This window comes from Opisthorchis viverrini (genome assembly GCF_000715545.1).
Source record: "Opisthorchis viverrini unplaced genomic scaffold opera_v5_129, whole genome shotgun sequence".
In the NCBI taxonomy this organism is placed as follows: domain Eukaryota; kingdom Metazoa; phylum Platyhelminthes; class Trematoda; order Opisthorchiida; family Opisthorchiidae; genus Opisthorchis; species Opisthorchis viverrini.
In genome coordinates this window covers 1,281,968-1,302,812 of record NW_008751783.1, presented here as the reverse complement: position 1 = coordinate 1,302,812, position 20,845 = coordinate 1,281,968, and the positions used below count along the sequence as shown (strand labels likewise).

The window sequence follows — 20,845 nt, the reverse complement described above, 5'->3', positions numbered from 1 at the left end:
TACTCTTTATCGGAATCTAACTTGTCAAAATGCTCAGACGGGACCCAATTGTTGGCTCCTTTTCCGATTTCCTCCCACCGACCGGGACTCTACAGACCCGCAGTGACTCCATGATACTTAACGAAAATATAAGTAGTCCCTGCATCGTTGCTTTTACAAAATACAACCTGCTTGAGCAACCGGACTTCGGTCAATCTCTGTCTACCCCCCATTATAACAGCAGATGCCTACAGCTTGGGCTCAGTTGGCTGCTTTAAAAATTAATATCTGGGCGAGTTAGGAATGTACTAGGGTCAATTTTGAAACTTGCGTTGCGGCATAAAGCTTCAAAATTCCGGACTTCCACTGTATCCTTCAAGAAACCATTCAGAGTGAACGACTGCAGTCAGAGAGTCTATCTTCATTACGTACAGCTCACCTGCTGTCAGCCTTGAATGTAGGAGAAACGAGATCTACTTCTTACAGAACCAAAATCTACATAAATCCACTCAAACTCATCACTGGTCCGTTGGTAATTCGCGCTAGAACCAAAAGTGATCACGAGGCATGACGACAAGACTGTGTGGGCGAAAGTATAGCGCGCTGTCCTGATGGAAACTCGCAGGCGTCATGCAAAATGTTAGAAATAGCGAAAGGGAACAGTCTAGCACTGCAAGAAGCGGCTTCAGCATTTCCGGTTCCACAAATGAACGGGTCACTTCGCTACCAGTTGTAATCATTTACTGCACACGCTGGAAGACGCAGTACACTCTTCAGGTAAAAAGCAACGATGGGCTAATCATGTACAATCACTGTTGAGTTTTTAGGAAATCCGAGCAATGAAGATGTTCGGCGTAGATAGCTTGTTATTGCACAACACGTGTCATCTGTAAGTGTCATATTTATGCAAGAATGTCGTGAATATGCTGGAACATCGGATACTCTGAACAACTTTTACTTGAGAGTGTATAACTGACTTGAGAACATCTGTCGAGTGGCTATCAGCTTGTGTTCCAAAGACATAGGGAATTCCGCTTCGTACATCCTTAATAATGTCAAGGTCCGCAAAACATTCGAAGTACTTTGACTTGAAGAGGATTCCTGCCCGCAAGAACAAGGCTTCCGCGTTGAGGCCATATTTATGTGAGTAGAAAGTGCTGCTAACCGAAAACAGTTTTACTCGAAGATCTAATTTCACAGAACATTTAGATTTGAGTTAATCACCCAGCAACACGGACCAAGGACTCTGTGACAAAATTCGCGATTGTTTCAACTTGAGTTGCACTGCGGGACGAAATTTCTTCTACTTGGTAGGTTTATGATTAGGGCTTCTGTATTTCATTTGTTCGGTGCCCGGTGAAACTGATCTGGGTGATGCAGTTTGGGAAAACCGCGTAGCAAGCCTCTGAACCCAGACTGTCTGGTCACACATAAACTATCATCTTTGTATAGCAATGTAAATCGCCATTAGAACAGTCTTGACAGACGTAGTTGGCCGCCCGAAATCGCATGCTACAATCTGAGTCACTGTTTCTCCGAAAAGAAGTCTACATTCCTTGCCAACTGTCACGTGCTAGAGGATGCGATTGCAGTCAAATCCTTATTTTTGTGTTCTTTCCCTCCGCCACCCGGTTCCAGTTCGATTCCCACATCTGATTCTGTTTGACAGCTTGACAGTTCCTCCTCCACTAAGAACGCTGACTTTTCTTCGGCGGATTTTCGGTCAACTAGTTGGTGCTTTCCGATTTGTTGCGAATTGATTACACATGCCAACTGCGTTTGTGACAACATTTGTTTGCAGAACGGAAGATGGCGGTAAGCTCAGGAAGCCATAGTGACTATTGATTGCCAATGTTCAATGATTGCCGCATTAATTGTCGCTTTGAAAAACGAAAAAACTTTCACATGCCTCAATTCCGTGAATGTTGTCTTGCTGGAATCGGTGAAATCGGATTTAACCTATCGACTGATTTTTGGTGAACGTGAACTGATGCCACAATCTATAGGTAGGCAAACTGCTACTAAGATGTCTCCCGGCTTAAAATTTAATATAATCCAAATGTTCTTTGGAGTTAACAGTAAAATTCGTCCAAATACCATTCATTATAGTGTCCGGGATGTGTACTGTTTTTTCACATTGAATCTTATGTTACAGGTAAGGAAATTATGATAACAACTGAAAGATCATACTCTGCACAGCCCGGCAAGCCAAAGTTGTGAATGCAAAATTGTAACAATAGGTTTTGAGAAAAGCAAGCAGGAGAGGAAGAACACAAGCCAGCCTACTCGTAATTTGCAGGTTTTCAAATGTTTCGCAACCTGTTCTTCTAAAAAGTGGCGAGATGAGAGCGATAGTTTTCTGATTAAGTTGACCGTTCTTACCTTGAATCTATAGCCCTCTGGTGTAGTTTCACGATCCAGGCTTTTCAGTGCAATCAAAATCCCGGTATCTGTGACCTGAAATGTTTCGTTGATTCGCTCATTGGAGGGAGAGTAAGCTGTGATCTCATAGGTTATACGACCGTTGTCTCCTTCGTCCGGGTCTGTAGCGAGAAGTTTGCCGATTGCTGTGTTTGGTCTGTTCCCCTCCAGCACCTGATCAATAAAACCCAAGGAATATTCGTTAAAAGCCTCTACTTTACAGCTGTTCTCACAGCTTACAGTCTGATTACTCTCTGATCGCTTCACCTGTTAACACATCACGCCGCATAAAACTGAAACTCTTTTGTTTTACTCTTGTATTATTCTTTTGTTTGATATCTTTTCAAACAGTCTTAGCAGATCCGGTTGCTGAAGAGTCAATGATGATCACGACCTGCTTTATCAAAGCGCATGCATCAAGAGAGGTTAATACATCTATCTCAGTCGTACAAATACATATGTATTGCATCAAGTCTTACCCAAACAGATGTTTTGCGATGAGTAATGAAGCAAAATCCCTTACATGATTCAATGCAACCGTTTGATTGAGTGCTTCCATCAAAACCGACCCAGATCAAAGACAAAACAATCTTTTGAGGAAATGAAAATAGTTAAAGCAAACCTAAATGGCGAGGTTACACAACGGCGAATCAGATTCTTTGTCAGGAGAAAGCAGTAATGAATCAAGTTGGTAATTCTTCTTCCGAGTCAAACATCTCCGGCAACAAAATTGTTCATTTTAGAGGAAGAGTCTAGATAGGTATCAAGGCGGGAACAACTACCAACTGGGTTTGGGAGCTGCGAAACGCAGGCGGGTCTTTCAAGAGTACTAGAGACAGCGCGATAACCTCTTAAGTTGAATCGGACAATAGCGACATAACAACCAGGTACATTTTTGTCAAAATATAGACCTGGCTTTACTCTTCTGGCTCGAGGGTTCATCTTGTTCCCCAGCACTTTGTTGAGGGCGGTTATTTCATGAGGCTCAAATTTGTGTATTTCAACTATGACAGTGCTTTAATATGGGTCTTACCTACTTGCGGAATTTGATTTCCGCAATCACGTTGCCAAAGAACCACTGTCTTACCTCTGTTTGGGAATCGGCTCGCCTTTGAAGTTTGGCTTAGTGGATAAATTTTGTCCTTTTTCTTCAACTGAAGTTACACTGTCTAATTGGTCACTGCTTTGTTCGCCGCGCCAGGCGATTAGGTTGCATACGTTTCACCACGTACTGGGGTGGCATCGTCAGTATGGGGTAAGTTACTGGTGCATCAACGTGTACATTTTAAGTTGTGATGCGCTTGTGCGGGTGTCTTGTCAACCCGGAATAATCTCTGGTTATGATTCATTTAATTGGTCGAGCTCTGTTTGTTGGATAGTTGATTGGCACGGTCAACCCTGAATAATTTTTTGGGTTTGACCCTTCCGAACAATGTCATATAACCCTAGACCCTCCGGGGTTGTCCGATAAGTTGATCACCATTCTCCTCACAATACGTAGACTGCCCCATTGTCCACGTGCAGGTTGACAGGTTGTGGTGGAGCAGCATGAGCCTAGAAACTTTCTGACTTTTCCTGTGTTTCTGCATGTCAATTACTCCTCGATTTGCAGACTGAATCTGGGTCCTTTTTGATCTCCACGTATTGAGAGCGGCTCATGAGTTTCGACTGGCGCATTTTTTTTCAACTGTGTAGATAGTTTCCGTTGTCTTTGTTCAAAATGGCACTTCATGGCAATCCATGCAGTTAAATTGGTGATCAACACCGGTTCTGGTATTTTGGTTGGTCTTTCCCGGAGGTCTTGCAATCAACTTTCTTATTGTGTTAGTTGATTAGTGGACTACCAGGGTTCCTTTTGATTGTATTAGGCGTGCTATGAATTCAGATCGAAGAAGGCGATCGATCATAATACCGGAACGGACGTTGTTTACTGAACTAGCTGCACGGGTCAAGCTATTCTGAACACACAGGACGAAAAATACCTTTAGGCATGAAGGAACAAAATACAGTTGTTAAAATGAATGATACGCACTCTGTGGTTTCAATAAATTTAGGTCAGGTAGGATATAAAATAAATCTATTAGTGGTGGGGATATCCCTGCTGACATTCTCTTTGAAAGTACACTGCCTAACTTTTTGAACTTCTGTCTAATTTGAAATAATTTTCTGTTGCTATTTTTGCTAGGATCTGGTGATATGCAAAGTGCATGTTTAAATCTGTGCTCTTACAATGAATCCTCCCTCTTTGATATAAGTCATGGTTTCCTGGAAGAATGGATATTCATAAGGTATTTTGCTCTCCAACTCAAGAAAACATAACTGTTCTCAGGTTCAATGGATGGGCTGCAGTTTAAACCTAAAAAGTGCACCAAATGGAAAGGCCAGTATTTTATAGGAAGCCAGTTTATAATGCAGCCTGGAAAAGGTCTCTCTGGACAGTTCATTCATTTTGGAGAATGGACTAATGCGCTTCTCGGTGGTTCTACAATACCTGACAATGCAAAGCGGCAGACTTGAGGGTCATAGCTTGTCACGGTGATTATAAGTTTACGGTGAACACCCATCGTGCTCATTTTATCCGGTTTAGCTGGCAGATACCAAGCAGACAGGTAATTGTACATGATTTTTGGTTCAAACACACGTAAAGCGACGCCATTAGATAAATTTAAAAACGCGGCATCTAAAATACTAAAGAGCACATGAGATATCATTCTTCAAATTTTATTGTACTTGTAACTCTTGTTTTTGGGGGAGAGGGGAATTTTATATTGGACAGCGCAGAAAGTGTCTACAACACTCTTACACGAGTGAACGTCAATCGTTTTGGTACGTGAAGCGCGTCGTCATTATCACAGTTCGAGACGAGGAAACAAGCATTGTTGAGGTAGTTTTGTACCCCAGGGACATATTTCTGGATAGAGCAGTACCTTGTTTTGGATCAGTTTGTTAGTTGCAGTTCGCGAAAAGTAAAAGCTTTCTTGCCGTGAGTATGTTTCAATAAGTGTGTTCTAAGGAGAAAATGTCCACCGGAGTGTGGGATAAGGGCTTGTAAAACACATTGGTTCATGAAAAACTTACCATCGCAATGCCATACTGTGAACCATGGTTTGAGCATTTGATCACTGGACAGCGCCTTATTTTTTAGGTCCAAAATTACAGGCGTGTTAGAGTCATCTTTGAAAAAATAGTGGAGTTCGGCTGGACCTGCTTTCTTCCCCTTCCAGGCCCGAAAGCTAGTGAATGATTTTGTGAAATTTATCGTGTGTACATATTTTTGAATTTTTGTGGATTGAAATATTGATTGGTCATAAACGAATCCAGAAATACTGTACACCAGGATTTTTTATTCCCGCCAGAAATTGGTTAAAAGTTTGTTTGTTCATAAAGAGTCCCCCAAGCATTTGCAATTACCTGACCGGAGTGAATTTTCATCACCTATGATTCCCTCAGTACAGGCCTGTACCAAATAGTGTTTTAAACTCATCCATTTTTCGAAAACAAAATGTTAAATGCTTTCTGACATTGTTCCGAAAACGAATATTTCGCAAGTGTACAGGAAGCAAATAAATACATTTGCTCTGAGTAACAGATGACATGGTACCAAACACCGGTTAAGTTGGATGACGGAGAGTGAAATTATAGACCACATATATTTGGTTTCCTTTAAAAAGACCACAGATCTGTAGAACCTGGCACAAGAAATTTCAAAGAGCTTGGCCTAATAAATTGGGATACAAGAAACTGCACGAAACCTGAAGCTTATATAAGAGGATCCAATATTGATGCAAAAGTTTTCGGAACGTAAAATTGCGTCCGCCGCCGTCTAACTTCCTGCGTATTACTGCATTCCTCATATCAGCTACTCTCTGTTTTTTTAAAAGAACCAAGTTTAAAATTATCCAAGCCATCAATGATGGAATATATTTTACTGTTATTCCCATTCTTACTGCGATTGTTACTTTTCATCTGAAGGTCACCCAGATAATGGGTGACATAATCCGCCAGAGCTTTACCACCGCTTGTGAATAATAGTCTGTCTACAAATTCTGTGTTTGAATGACAACCATGGGGAACTGGATTGAAAGGAAACCCGGATGTTCTGCATGAATTATTCGGCAATGTAGCCTGATTAAACTTTTGTCAAGCATGTGAGATGTAAATATGTTTATACTTGGATTTTCTCGCCTTGAACGGGAATCCGGGTAGTACTCAAGTATAAGTACAAACTCACCAACTCCACAAATATGTTACGGCTTTAAAAAAAACATGCTTGCGAAACTCTCGGTTTGGATTTAGACACATGACGGTGGGAAACTTTAACAGAAACACTTCTGGTGATTTGCGTTTGTTTATAAAACCAAATCCACTTGTTAGAAATACTGAGCATCAAAAACACCTATTTCTTGGGCTCCAGAAATTCTGGAATGCAAGAACTGTGAGCAATTTTTGAGAAACATTTAAATGTCATTATGCACCAGGGAAATAATCACTCAGTAATTTTACGGAGTTGATTATTTAGATAACACTACTAGGGGACTGGAATATATCACTGGTTTGTGATTTTGAGGAAGACATCTATCTTTTATATTTGAATTTTGAGATTAACTGTGACCAACAATCAAAGTTTGAATCATTCCTAAGAAGAATCCAGTCTCGTATAATGCGACCTGCACTCGCAAACATCATTATTCGGGTTTATCTGAATAACGACTTAACACGAACAGCCTAATCTGGATGGCTTACTTCACGAAATTCATTGTGATTTGGTCTTTGCGGTTAGAGAGAGTTGGGACCAGTTGTCGGTTTTAGAACTTTCATTAACTACAGGATATAACTGTTATCTACTTAAATGGGATAGATTGTTAATCCTATGCTGTTCTTCACTTTTGAATAAGTATGCCATGATACATGTGGTAAATTCACAACAGGACTATCTCCAGAGCACTCACCAGGTGGCAGGGTGACAACCTCAAATGACAAATAACGTGAATTTGTTGAAATGCGGGTGAAGATTTGGCAGATTACGAACTGTTACTGTGATCGGAATAAAAACTCCGAGGCTGAACAAGGAACCATCAAACTCCCTTTTACCGTTCCATACAGCTTGGTATGCACCTGACTTGCTTTCCACCACATGTGTGCAATTGCACTTTGAAAGCATGCGGCAAATGGCATAGTGGATTATCAGTTGACGTCTATCAAATGCAAAGCTCAGTTGCGGAAATACGGTTGAGCGGAAGATTTTGGTGGTAGAGCGGTATGGGAGGTCGACGGTTCCCACCCGTCTTCAGTCATGTACGTGGAATGCCTGTCTCAAGAAACTGGTACTCACCCTTCGTTACCAACTTTTGCTTACACCATAAAATCAAATTGAACAGGTGTGAACTAGTTCATTTTGATTTTGTGTGGTATGGGATACGTTCTCTTTTGTTCTATTAAAACAATCGATACTGAGCAACTGGGTGAGTAAAAAATGAATATGCTTTGAGGTTGGAACAACCTGTCACTAACATCTACTTTTGTTACACGACAATCAATATATGAGTACCAGGGGGAGAGAACGTCTAGTTTTGTCTAGTTCACTAGTTTGGTCGAAAAAGCCTTTTGTCATATTATCGGGACCATTAGTATTGTACAATCAATTGAAAGAACGCGGCGAGATAAGTTATCAATGTCCTAAAACCGCAAGGGTTTCCGGCCTTACTTCAATGACTTTAGCGAGTAGGAGCGTTCACCCTTGGTTTGAATGAGATTCTGTCATAAACGAGACAATAAATTCAACTACTGGAGTAAGAAATGGTCTGTCTGTGTTTATTCTCCTTTAAGTTTTTGTGTTCACATAATATGAGTAACACTCTTCACTTTTCTCTGCATCTTTCCTAACTGCTGAGGCCATAAATCAAAGACTTGAAAGGCGCCCATTGTAGGGATAGGGATGACGGAATAATAGCTTTATTGTCCTATACCGACCCATAGCAGACATCCGTAGTGGTGATGGCCGGCAGAATGCAAATGTACTTACTTTCGTAAAAGTGCAGACACGGCTTGGTATTTCTGGTTGGTTAAAGTCGCACTTTTCTACACGTGCCATGTCGCTCTTTTTGGTCTTCACAATAGTACTTTTTGTCTCATCAATTGTTTCACCACAGTTTTTTTCAACACTCGTCGCCCGATGTCAAAATTCTCTAAAGTTGGTTGCAAAGTGCGCAGTATCATGACACCATGATCACTTCCGCATCTTATGATTGCTTTCTATACATTCTGTCCATCAGGGTATCAGACTAATGGAGTATAACTATCACTCATAAGAGCATGAATAGAGCTAGCTTATCGGTTTGACATGTTGAATGAGCTATCAATTCTTCCCTTTTTCGGGTGTGTCATTTAGTCTGTTGTGTTTGTTGGGCCTGATGTAGATGCTCCTGCAGTGATCCCGTTGAGAGAATCCACAGTATACTCTTATCTGATGTCTAAGGTTACACGATGCTAGAATTCCGATGTTCAACAAATGTCTGACGCATACAGAGTAAGATGTTCGTATGGCCCATTGATTGGCTTTGACGTTGACCGAACGAATTGTAAAAGAAAACGGGGCGGCTGAGATCACAGCTGGAGACTTTATTATTTTACCAAAGATCTGTTTAGTGAGTGAATCAAGACCCAGCTCAGCCCCAAATGTTACTTGGCTTGTTTTAGCTTTCCTTCTGTTTCACACTGCGTAATATATATATATATATATATATATATCTGGCCTGGTTTGCAGGGTTATGTGAAGGTCCCCACCCCCTTCTGCCTACTCAGTATGGGCCGCAGCATATTTTGCTGTATGGTGTTGTATTACTTCGTGAATAAACTGACTGCCATACCGTATATGCCAATGACTGCTTCAGTACACTAGTCTTTCCGGTGGATTCAGCATATAAGTGCACTGGAGGTGATTCTCGTCGTATAGACCAAACATTGACAAGTCATATATGTAAGCCTGTGACTGATCGTATGGGTAGAGTACATCGACCCTCTGTGTGCAATGTGGGTAACAACTATTCAGTTTTACTCCACAAACGCTAGGGATCACCTGTTGTGCACAGTGGCGGATTTAGTCTACCTCCTTATGCCAAACCTCTTCTATTTGCCATCAGGTGCGGAGCGTATAGGGTATTCAACCAAATACGACCAGCATATAGCAATACGCATCCTGAGAAGCGTAAATCCGATCATGTTCGATCTATCAAATCAATCCGGAAACCAGGTCATCACTAATTATAGTATAGAGGCGGGGCAGCTGGTAAAACAGACTGGCTTCTAAAGTAGTTATTCTGTTTAATCTGCGATTTACTTAAAATCGAAATAAGGTTGTTTGTTTGAGCACCCTCATCGGAAATGATGGGAATGGTGAAAAACAGAAGAGCGAGAGGAACTTGACTCAGTTTTAAATATTAAGGCAGATAAAAAATTTGTTTGGGCCTTTGCGTTTTCCGGTACTTACTGCTGAGAATTGTGCCATGTGCTTCTCAATGATCGGATTCACTTGCAAAATATTGCTATCAGTTCCATCCAGAACATCATCAGGTGGCGAGCCCCGGGTAGTGACAGTGCGGTGTTGGGGGAGTTCGGAAAATGTCTGCTTTCCGAGCGGTGGAACGTTATTATTTCTATCGATCTTCGCTGCGCAGTGGTCCGTTACCTCGTATTATGCATTGTATGACGATCAGGTTACTTCTATTCTGGCGACAATTTGGAGAAATAGATTGTGGGAACTGTAACGTGTCTTCATATTCCATCCTCCAGATGCATTGCGTTTCTCTGCACTCTCACTATCTGTACTTCTGTTGACGTACAGTGATACGCTAAGTCCCCACCGTGTTCTGGACGAGGACTAGAGTGGGTCACAGAAGATCTCAGATTGCCGGCATAAGACTACTGAGCGACTTCTTGTGCAGGCGACATACTCATGGCCAACGCAGAAGTCAGATCGGTGTGAATGTTTGTCTCAAGGGTAGTCGTCAGTATAACCCCAGAGTCGTTTAGGAATGTCCCATCTAGAAGAGTCATCAGTACCGACGCGCAGATATGTACTTTCCACACTCACAGTTAGGTCTCACACTTCGACCGCTACTCGAGGCGATCCAGGTTTCCTGGAAGATGTTCGGCCACTGAGGAAAAACATCCACACTGATATCATCTTTCTATGTTAGGCACTAAGACTGTATGTTTGTGAATGTTGTAGAATTGCAGATGTGAAAAGTGTAGGACAGAGGTTGGCACTTCGGGGACGCCTATGTGAATAATGCGTCGTGTCGAAATGCGCTGTTGGCCTCTGGCGGGAGACTACCACCCAACGTGAAAATCTGAGGTTCACCGTAGTGCGGCACTAGTTCCATATTCACTACGCATGGTTAATAACCATTCTTGACAAGTTCTTTCCGATGCACTAGTAAAGTCGCTTGTTAGAGTAGATCTGCTTTTTTCCATTATCTTCGACCCATTGCCCTGTGGTCATCATCGTTTTGCATGGTTGAGAATGTTCCCATAGAAATTCGTATTCGCGAGGTGGCGATTTAGTTGAAAGTGTGAGTTGTTGTCAGAGCTGTATTCTGTGACTAGCGATAGCTACAATTAATTGGAAAATAACATGGCTGGTACTGTTCACGATGGGCCCACATAAATGGCAAGTGTACTGCAACCAAGTAACATTTCCAGGTCTTACAAGTGTTTGGATCGTGAAATTGTTGGGACATAAGCGGGACTACATACCCAAGATGCTGGTCTTACTAAATGACATTACAGTGGTTTGTTGGGCAAAGAAGAACTTGTTAGCTAATTGAAAAGCAGAATAACCCATGATCTAGACGTCCACAAACATGTTTGCAGAGAAGACAAAGTACACAAGCCCCTGGATTCACCAGGCGAACTACACGAGGTTCGAAATAGATGTAAGCCGGATATACCGTTACGGTTAATCCTAGCCATGCCAAGATTGCGCTGACGTAAACTGGTATGTTGGTACTTCGACGTTTGAAGCCAATGATTCACGATTTTTGAAGCGCAGTCTTTCAGACTCACTGGACGCCCTGGAAGGTTTATTCTAATTTTGAAATGAGTAGACGCTTGCTTTCCGCTAAAACCGCCTTGCACGAACGGTTAATCTTGTATGTTGAGCCAGAAGATGTTCGCCTTAAATTTCGACAGGGGTTCTCAAGAACTACTACTGTTGTGCAGTGAACATGTTGGTTCCAATTTCCTACGACCGTCTTATCAACAGGTCCAAGGTGTCTCAATGGGGCACTGGGCCTAGTTTCAACTAATCTTCTCAAATAAAGGGAGAGAATCTGTTTTAAAATGGAACGACTATTGACGCTACATCTATGATATTCTGGTAATCATCAGGGACATGGAATACATTTATTAATGCTCTTGTAGTATGAAGAGTGTTCACCCAGACCTTGCTATAACTCATGAGAAATAAGCCCATTGCCAGTTATGTACGTCTTTAAAATACGTAAAGGAGATTGTTTTGTTGAAATTTGTATCCACAAAAACCTACGCTGTTAACCCAAAAGATACACTTCTCCTCTTCACTCAGCGGAAAGACAAACGGAACTTGGTGAAGAGGTCGTTTAAAAGTCACGTTTGGATTCAGCATTAAACTATGTCGCTGGTGAGTTATGATCACTCACCAGGACCTCGTAGTAGAACGCGTATCCCTTGCAAGTCACGGGGATATTACCAAAGAAGATGTTAAAACAAACACGTGGGACACCTGGAAGCTAGAGGAAACAGTAAAAATAACGACACAGAACCCAGCAGCGACACTAAACTGAACATGTAATGCGCTGGAAATTACTCGTTCTGAAATATCCTACGGGGTTGCCGCTGCCGTCGTTCACTACTGCAGCCGAATCTCATTGGGTATGCCAACTCCCATGTAACTGCGGAGAACGTCACAATTATGACACTCATCTTAAAGGTGGTCCTCTTAACAGTAGAACGAGATAGCAGGTGACCCTTTGAACCCAAAATTATTCTATTCAAAATACTTGGTCGAGTTGCAAGATGACGTCACGTCCCTTTTAGCCACGCTCGCTTTTCACAGGCGCTCAAGTTGATCCGCACTCTTCTTCGTCGCCGGCGTCTACATCCACATTTTGGAAAATTTTGGACGGTGTGATATGGAGACTCGGTGAGGGATTACCTCTATTAGATCCCAATGATATTCGTTTCACAGAAAATCTCAGGGATTCACAACTGTCTGAATGGCTGAGTCTCATGCAAAGGTCACTTTAAGATATTCATGACGAGGTAGAGTATTTTGAACTTTTTAGTTTTTTGATATGACGTGAAGATTGTTCCTGAGCTCCGAAACTCATCAAACTTGTTGAGCAACATCAGTCAGACAGAGGCAGACACCCTCTTGAAGGATTTAACAAAAAAAAACGAGATCGAAGCGTATGTCACTGGCAGGAAACATAACCTTCACGGGTAAAGATTTGCAGAGGATGGTTGGCCACTAGGTTTGAACACAATACGACAGTGCCAGGTTGTTGAGGCAATACTTTCAATGAGCCAGCCAATTACGAGTTATCCAGCCCGCAACACAACACAAATTATGAAAGAGCCAATGAACTTGAGTTAGGGATGTTCCTCAGGCAGTCAATCCCATCAATGTATTCCAAGTACTCTTTTGTGAACCATGTAAACACAAGCAGGTGAGAAGGAACATTCAACTAATGGAGCAATGTTGATGTCTTCGCGATTTGTGACTAAAAGTCGCCAAACTCGCCAAACTCGGTCAAGAGCCACATAACCGAGGGCAAGTGTGCGCCTTCAGATCTACTTGGTACAAATAAATCAACGCGGTATGCTTTCTCAGTGAACCCAGGGTATCGTTATTCCTAACTTCTCAGTTTGCTTGTCAGTGTCAGTTCATTTGGTTTTAGTACTTGACTTGCGTCAGCTGTCTAATGTCTTGTATTTCTCGAAAATTTTGTCGTCTGGTATTTTAGAAAAAAATTGACAAATCAGTTAGCTCGAATATTTTTTAAAAACATTTTCTGTGAAGCATAGTTCCTCCACATAAATACTTGTGATGGCTAAAATAAATTTTTTGCAGTTATTTTTTGCTATAATAAATTTCTCGAGTCGGAATTATTGCTAATGTTACATTTCAACAAGATATCTCTCTTCTTTCGTGCAGTTACTTTGAGCTGTTCAACAGAAAATTCAGTTGACCTCATTTTACAGCGGATAAATTCATATTGCAGTCTTGCGCAACCCGGTAATAAAATTAAAAAAAACAACCCAATAGGTTCCTACTCACACCGCGTCTAGAAAATGATCATTTGTTGTTTACCCAAGGGTTTTCCCTAGGGGACTAAATACGCTTTGGGTAAAACCTAAGTCCCTCTTTTAAGTATAAGCGTGTTGGTTTGTTTGTATTGGGTGTGTGTTGCCGCCAAAGATTTCAACGCTATTTAGAAACCAAAAAAACTGGTTCCAGAGAGCAAATCACATGAGTTAATTCTGAGAAAAACTCTATGATTAAGTGTCCGACATAACAGGAGACTGCCCGAAGTTGTCGTACCTACATGCCAGTGACGAAATTGACACTTATTGATATACAAAAACACTCCTTTGCAATATTTTATATTTTCTGTTTCAAATATTACGAGGTTCTTCATCATTGAAATAACGAACGAAGAAATCTGTATTGTTCCTTGGAAGACGTCCCACAGTGTGATAGAATTGGTGCCTGGTTCAACGGCTTATTTTGTTATTTAAGAGGGTTCTGAAGTAGGAGACTCAAGAATACTTACGTAGGTGCGCTCGGAGAACAACTCTGGCTTTTACTGTTCTACTAGCTGTGTGAATTCTGCAACCGTCGAATTATCGGGGACCTATTGGGCTTATATGCCTAAATCCTTGCAGTTTTATCGTGCTTCCATGTAAGCGAGTAACATTTATATGCCTCGTGCCTTCTATATTAACCATTAAGCTCCGGTGTATGCCATCGTCAACTGCTCAAGATACCTATCCTAAGATTTTACAAAGTGAAAAGGGATTTGTTTGACCTGAAAGTGATAAATTTGAGTATGGATTGGAAAGACGTTTAAGTCATAAAGGAAACTACTCAAAAGGCAACAGAAAACTCTTCGACATTGTGAAAACTGAGCTGATTTGAAAATGAGTGTATTTCCCGAGGACGTTTAAGTCCTTTCTACTCGCACTTTTTATTTGAAGGTTTACTCATGTCCTCTTTACTCCATATTACTTCAAAGTAATGGATGTTGACATGAGAATTTTCTTTCAGCCTGACTGCATTTTGAATTCCTCTAGAAGGTGGGTAAATATGATGTGGATAAACCCAGTGAAAGTAGACATTCAGCAATGGCAAAGCAGAAAGATCAATGAATTTTATGGCAATAAAATGAGAGTGGCCGAAGAATTTTATTGTCTATAGCAGGATTTTTGTTGTCTGGAAAGACCACTCATGAGTAATGACGACAGAGTGGTCTTCCTTTGTGGAATACCGCGAACAGACAGCCAAAAGTTTGAAAAGTACTTAATGAGTACATACAGAAAAAGCAGATTAGACATTGTATTGCATAAAAAATGTTATCTGCTGCTAACCAGGAACGACCACTCTACAAGCGAACCGTCATAGATTTGCACTCGGATTTCGCTAATATGAGTTCAGTTGAAAATCTGACAAAGACACCTCTTACACACATATGCCCCAATATTCATATATCATTCACAAGTTACCAATTTAGGGAGCATGTCCTATAGGAAGACCCATTTACGCATTCACACAATTGGACTAACTCGTGCGAATTTGGAACAGTTCGTCATCACCACATGGCTCTCAAAACCGCACACCCGTAATTTGCATAATAAGACTAGGCACCCGTTTTTTCAAAAAGATTTTATTTTTAGCCTTTATAAGACGCCTTGAACGAGCATATTTATCTTTGGCATGCAGAAGTACTACGGTCATCCATTAGCACGACTACGGTCTGTGTTCATGAAAAACAACAGGGGATCCAATTGGTGGAACACTAAGCAAAAAGTTGCTGAAACTCGTTTCACAGTCCATGACCACTTGTGCTTTTTTTGAGAGATGTCATTACCAAAAGATGTAGCGAAGGTTTGGCTACTCTTCCAATTAAAGGCAAAAAAGCTCGCCGATAAGTGCATTTTCTTGAAGAGGGGTCCTGCAAAATCATTTCCTTTGATATGAGGATTCAATAAATTGACGCACATTTAATGGCATAAGTATAAATTACAACGCATTTTCATTTTAATGAACTTTTGCATGGAGTCCCACAGTCAGCTTCTATGTTAAATATTTAGTAGAAAGGAAAATATCTTCTAGAAAAGCCGCAAATCGTTACATCATTTGATGCCATGACGGCTTTACACATTCTGTTACCTCCAATTTTAAACGTTACCCTAGAATTCGTTTTGTTCCGAAAGCCTCATGGAAACCTTGCATATTTGACGAAAATTTCATCTCCAAATAAACAGATGTCACATCTGCAAATCGTTAGGTTTGGCATCTGCATGCGCTTTTGGGGAAACGATAAGCGTTTCATTCACAACAGGTTTCGCGCTACAGATATTTCTGTTTAATCTCAATGCTTGAAAGGTAACATGGCTGTTTTTTCATTTCCTAAAGAAGCAAACGTGGGTGGAAAATGTTGATCGTTTGGTGAAATCGACATGTTGAGATTGTGTTCTCTGTGAGCTTGGAAATTACATGGGATAACTTTATGGGGAACTGCGCTCGTAGAAATGGTACAGGAAATGCCTTGACACAAAAGAACTTTGTTTTTTGTGTGAAACATTTAGATGGAAATAAAGAGGTTAGTAAGTATTCGGGGAAGTTGTACGTGTTACCCACAAAGCTTGAATCATAGTTGTACAGATGGTTGTATTGTTTTCTTCGGAAGTGCTCGAAAGTGGTAAAAAACGAATCCTTCGTGCATCAGTCGTGTGACTGTTTTCACAGTTTATTACATCTGTAAACCAGTCGAAACAAATTCAGAAAAATGATTACTCCCTCAGCCACATGGTTGCAGTATTTTTACATTTTCAATTGTAATTTCTTCCCGCAAGTGAAAGCAAGTGAAACCGAGAACCACTGTACAGCGTTTTATTCCTATGAGGATCATCAGAAATGCGCACCTCGCATGACCCCTGGGAGCTTTGAACTCGTGACCCTCCAACCAGTAGTTATGACACTTAACTCTTCGGTCGTGACAGGTTGACCATCAATGTGACTGACCCGAATTTAGGCAGGATACAGCGCTACACATTCATGAGATCATTTCAGTATTACTTGACGGCATGGCGAATGCCTCCTCTAGTGACGACTTGCTAGATGATACCTGCACTCGTTTTGTAAAGTTATTTATCTTTTCATTTACTTTTACGCTGCCGAAAGTTTCCTAGAGGGACTTAGTATTTTAGGTGGTACACAATTCTGTCGTTTGGTTAGTGTTTTTTGCTAAGGGCTTCCGTGTAGATGATTGAAAACTGGGATGTCGGGCTTAGATGACAGATTGGCTGGTAAATTTTTAGCGTGATAGAAGTCGAATGAAGCCAAAAGTCATTTTGGCAGTTGTATTTAGTAGAGTAACATTTGCTCCGAATGGCACTGCGAAATATGTCTTTTTGGCTACTGTTTTCAGCGAATTTATGCGAGCATTTTTCGAAATATACAACAACCGCTTTTCTAGTTTGTTGTTTATCTAGATTGTGGATGAACCAGGGGAGTTGTCTGGAACTGTCGGCCCGACTCTCAGGTGCGGGAAAGGAGTGATCGCGGATTATACTGCTCACAAGTTGCGTAATCTGCTGGCCAGGCCATAAGCACAGCAATTTCCTTCCAGTCACTCACGATCTCACCCCATCACTGCAATATCTGCATCATACTGGCTGGGATTGCCGTTGCACCGTTACTTATATTTGATCGTGTTTCACCTCGTTTGGCCGCACAAACTACCACCCGCTGTAGTTATCACTCTTATCGGAAAAATTCAAGTGTCTCGGGCACATAGAACTTTATTAGCTGCAGGTGTTTACGCTTGGCTGCTGTTTGCAAATGGAACATCTTCTTAAAGAGATTACACGAGCTTTTCAATAGTGCTGGCTGATTATTTATACTGAGGAATAACCGAGTATTGTTGCATTTTGCGACAAGACTTAATCTGCTTTTCACAATCTGGCAAAGGATTTTCTCGTCCGCTCGCAAACTTGAATGTTGCTCTTAGCCATCCATACCCATTTGTAATTGTCTAGGTGTATCTCATATCAACACTTTTCCACAACCAGTTTGAGCCCGTAATCAAGAGTCGTAATTCGATGTTGTCTTGCAGTGAAATGAATTGATAATCGATTAATGGATATGGATCGACGATGATATCGATCGGTTGCTATGGTCTGTCGTGTCATTCCCCTAAAAGATACTACTTATCAAGGCGATGAAGACAGTGGATCGCGAATATAAAGCTTTGGATGTTTCGTGGCTCACCAGGAAGGTTAGTTCTCCTGACGTCTTCCAATCCTAGGCCGTACTTGGGCACCAAGTAATACTTGCGGCGAGAATCATTGTCTTCAGTTTAGGTAAAGCAAAACCTGTAGGAAGCTGTTCAGAGATTTCGTAGGCCATATACGGAAAAATGTTTTGGTACTTTGAATTTTCTTTCATTAGAAAATGAAGTAGTCTTCATGCAGCTAAAGAACATTTTAAACTATTTGGTTGAATCTCGACTGGGCACCAAGGAAACCAAAGCGTGCCACCAAAGTACTTAATTTTACGTCTTACGAGCGATGAACTAAAAGTTATGGAGATTCCGGGCTGGCATTCCGGGAACTTTCCATGTAACTGCAGTGCTCAGTCGACTAAAGGACGAAAAATAGAATCGTTAGCTCCATGTACAAGACGAATAAATTCCTGCTGCAGCAACGCCACTGTTGGCCTACGTGGCGATCGATTGCGATATGGTGTTTCTCTGGGTAGCGCACCACACTGGGCCCGGGAAGGGTGCTGTGTGAAAGGCTGTGGAAGCAGTTTATGTGGAGTAGGTCTGATCTTGGGGGGAGGGATGGAACATGGTGTACGGTTTAAACATGGCGGCATATACTTGTTTTGCGTTTAATAACTTTATTCGTGCAAAGCTTAGAGCGTTAAAGTGAACTGAAAAAGCAAACGTGAATTATAAAACAGTTAGCCCCATTGGTACAGATGTGCACCTGTGGCAGTGAGTATACAGAATCGCAACACTGATAAGGATCTTAATACGCATTTTTCTTCTTCAAAAGGTTGCATCTGGTAAACTCCATCTGGGAGTGACATTTTGGATCTGAGTTTTTCAGTTTTGTGCTGGTTAGACATTAACGGTAATCAGTAATGTAGGCTGACCAAGACAGCACTGCACTCTTTCTGCCAGCCAGAATGATACTAAATGAACAAATTTCATAGAGAATCAATAAAGAACCATAAGCACTTTTGTTGGCTTGCAGGTGCACTAAGCTATGACGCAAAAGAGCTGTTAGACAGAAACAAATATTTGAAAATAGTTCTGACCTTGAGGACTTGAAACTCCTTTATCTAGTTTCCAGACTACTATGCTTTAACTATTTTGCTGCACATCGATTTTTATGATGGTGCTTCTACCAGCGTTCAGCTACCAGTCGCGCAGTGCATAAAAATACAGATGGATGGAGGAGATCGTAGAATTTTTAATCTCATGCGAATATTTGTGATACGCAACTAAACTTAGCGGGTCGGAAACTGAAACCAGATTCAACGATTGATCTGTCGGTCAATTACAGGTCCGTTTCATCTTTGAACCTCGCATAAATCTCCTCTGGAAATTCCTGGGCGACGCCAAGTTATGACTACTAATGGTCATTTACACTGTTTTAGCATTTTGGCGAACTTTGCTTTGGCTCATAAACATCTTTCAGACAGCACAACAAACCGTAATCTATTCGTAGAGTGCGTTAAAGTGCAAAATACTCTGCACATTTACGGCTGCTAGCAACTCAGGCGGGATAAGGCTGGCAAAAAAGCGTAAGAATAGACGTGCCAAGTTTGTGGTGGCTAAATAGTTTGCAAGTACGTTATTGGAAACACAAGCTAGCTAAGCGAGCATCAATTTGTGTTGATTTCCATTCCTTTAGAATTGTTCTCAGTCTGGTGACTAAATAGTTTGCAAGTACGTTATTGGAAACACAAGCTAGCTAAGCGAGCATCAATTTGTGTTGATTTCCATTCCTTTAGAATTGTTTTCCAGTCTGGTGAACGAAGGGTCTGAAATCACAACTTTACAGTAACTAGAGACTGGTGGGTCATCCACAATACGGGATTAAGTAAGTATAACCATCCGCTTCTGGGATGGCAACAAACGTCACGACGTACGTTAGCCGGTTACCGAAAATATGTAAGTTCCAAAGATTACTTCTGTCGGGCTTATTGTGTTGAATTGCTTTTTGAGGTTGTTTTTTGTGTGCGGTTCTTTCTCACCTAACGAAAACTCAAACGGACAAACAGTTGAGCATTGTTGAATTATTCGAAATTTTTCGTAATCAGTTGTTTGCCGTTGCGTTTGAACTGAGGATCAACAAGCCTGCTGAAGCTTTCAAGGGTATGGTGGACCATTGCAAAGTTTATGCACTCAGACTTTCTAACCAGAATAGGAGTCGTCTCAACCTGGTACAGTCCAGGCTTGCACGGAGTTTTTGTATCTGTCGCACTTGCACATCAGCACCGTAATCCTGAATTATTAAAAAAACTCTCTAAATCACACAAAACACATTTCCGACTGAAATATACCAAAACTAAGTATTCAGACTTGGTTTTGAAACTTTTGAAGGGAAATGTGATACTTCCCATGAGTCTGGAATCACAGAATTCTATCCTTCATTGTTATAAACCTAGATGTTTTCTTGCCGAAGCTAGGAATTCTGACATGCTTACTGAAAATTTGTTAGACCAAAAAGATACTGCCAACAAGAATTTCAAAAACCATGAAGAAAACTAACCGTTCCCAGTACGAGTAAGCATGCACTTTGTCAGACAAATCTGACTAAAATTTATACCATTTAAGGTACCAAATCTTAGCCCTAGAATTATGACCGTAATTTTATGTGGATATCGACTGTTGTTTTGCTGAAATTTAGTTTCTTCACAATGATGATGCTTCAGTAAGACACATGAATTCAAGCAGGGTTCCATCATTCTTCAAAAACGGAACCTTACAACTAGAAAAATATCTTTGTAGATTGGCTTGTTTGTGATAAAGATCAGCAGTAACGTGAAATTTTTTAAGATAAAAGAGACTCCAAACACTCACCAGAAGTTTTCCGGATTTCTTAGGTAGAACCGTGTTAAACGGAATGGCCAACTGTATGCATGTTTGTGTTATCTGAAATGTTCTCT

General features: G+C 41.1%; 1 protein-coding gene across 1 annotated transcript in view; it reads right to left on the bottom strand.

Moving 5' to 3' along the window:
* Window positions 1-2,264: 2,264 nt before the first annotated feature.
* Window positions 2,265-20,845, bottom strand: part of T265_06262 (hypothetical protein) — a gene marked incomplete at both ends in the record, with an annotated part of 39,923 nt that continues 21,342 nt past the window's right edge. The window contains one exon of the mRNA XM_009171472.1: window positions 2,265-2,574. The remainder of the gene's footprint in view (window positions 2,575-20,845) is intronic.